The sequence below is a fragment of the Austrofundulus limnaeus genome, unplaced genomic scaffold (genome assembly GCF_001266775.1).
Source record: "Austrofundulus limnaeus strain Quisiro unplaced genomic scaffold, Austrofundulus_limnaeus-1.0 Scaffold73, whole genome shotgun sequence".
In the NCBI taxonomy this organism is placed as follows: domain Eukaryota; kingdom Metazoa; phylum Chordata; class Actinopteri; order Cyprinodontiformes; family Rivulidae; genus Austrofundulus; species Austrofundulus limnaeus.
Window position 1 is genome coordinate 466,199 of NW_013952475.1, and position 1,885 is coordinate 468,083.

Sequence of the window (1,885 nt, forward strand, 5' to 3'; positions counted from 1 at the left end):
ACCACTCAGATGTTTAACAACTTTTTTTTAATTTGTAGAAGAAGAACCATAGAAACCTGCCAAGAATGGAAACCTATTTTAATTTAAAAGTAGAAGGCAAAAATGAAGGTAACCCATCAAAAAATGACAAAATTTGTAACTAATATGAAGTGCAGCCTCTGGTTCTACCATGCAATATTTTAAAAGTTCAAAACATTATCAAAAACAGTTGCAGATACAGCTGTATTTTAATTTGCACTTTATCAAATTATTTTTTGTAATTTATTTTTAAGCATTTTGTCAAAAAGCTGTTACTGTTATTGTTTGTCTTCAATATGAAAAGCGCAGAATGTCTTTCCTCATTTCAGGATGCCATCCAGGCATGTCTTTTGTTTGTTTGGTTGTTTCCAGTGACGTTACCCAGTAAAACTATTAGATTTAAAAGCAGGAAGTTGCACTGGTATTCACATATGTTTATTTTTATGTGAACTTCAGGGGCTGCGGCCTACCTAGACTGCGGCCCATGGAGTCTGAAACCTTTGCTGCCCTTTTACGCTGCAAAATGACTATGAAATGAGACGGTCTAGTGTTAGGATAACACATTTGCATGACCTCTCACTACCATAGTGATATATTTTATATCAAGTGCATTCAGACTTAAAATGCATTGGGACATGTATTCACACATCTTTTCATTAGAGCAGGGCTATTCAACTAAACTGCTCCGGGGGTCACAGTTACTGCAGGTCAACAGCTCAGGGCCRAACATCCARCAGTTAAAGTCATTATGTAAACAAACCAAGTATTACAAAGATCTGTTACCTTTGAAATGGTTTAGTTTGCTGCATTTAATTGTTAATACAACATACAGAACCCTAAGTAATAAATGTATTGATAGTTAAACAATATCAAAAACAAAAAGAACACGTTCTGCCTCCTATTTAACACAAATAATATTTTGACATCTCTGACTTGTTTACCAGCTGCTAGCCAAGATTCTGACATTTCTGTAGAAACCTGTCTATGTTTAACTAAGAGAACTCCTAAAGTAGAAAACCGGGGCTTTGGACTTATGAGATGAAGTTGAATAGCCCTGCATTAGAGGAATAACTTCACAATTATTTATACCTGATTTGTGACACAGCCACTGATGAACACTGATGGGTGAATTTCCACCAAACTGACTCCAGGTGCAGGAACAGTTGTTTCTGTTTACACCACCAAAGTGCAGACTTGAGCATAAAACAATCACTGCTACATTAGGAGCAGCATTTTGCTGAGCCAAAACCCCGGTGCTAATGTAATACCAGTTTTGGTCGCTCACTATAACCTCACCTCCAGCCTCTAATATTGTCTATATTAGAGCACGTAATCCATATTTCCATAACTTCTGCAGCTCCTTCTATTCGTCAGCGTTGGAGATGAGAGACTGTGCAGACAGCCTGGTGTGTCAGAATGAAGGAAGCCTCATTATTTTAGGGCAAATACTCCATAGCATGCTTTACTGGTTCAGTGCATAGCAACTGAGAGACAATTAACTCACAGTGTGCCTGCAGTCTGTTTGTGGATTCTTGCTGGTTTTAATTTCCTTTCTATGCTAATTTAGAGGTTACTTAAGTTTTGCAGGAATTTACAGTCCAGAGGCCTATATTGGGAAGAAGAAATATTTTGTCGTACTTACTCCTACAACTAATATCATCTCATGTAATTTTAAAACAGCACGAATAAATTTAAGTTTATAACATTCATACAATAAATAAAACGAGTCCCTTGAAAACATAGACATGATGCCCTGTAGTTGTAACAGGTTTAGTAAGTGAAGTATAAATTAGTGCTGGGCGGTATACTGTTTTGTACCGAATACTGGTTTTTATTTTTGTTATGATATGAATTTTTTTGAATACTA

The 1,885-nt window shown here is 36.3% G+C and overlaps 1 protein-coding gene across 3 annotated transcripts in view; it reads left to right on the top strand.

Annotated features, from left to right (window-relative positions):
• camsap2a (calmodulin regulated spectrin-associated protein family, member 2a) overlaps positions 1-1,885 on the top strand; it is a 45,249-nt gene that overhangs the window by 3,559 nt on the left and 39,805 nt on the right. The gene's annotated exons all lie outside the window — the stretch shown is intronic.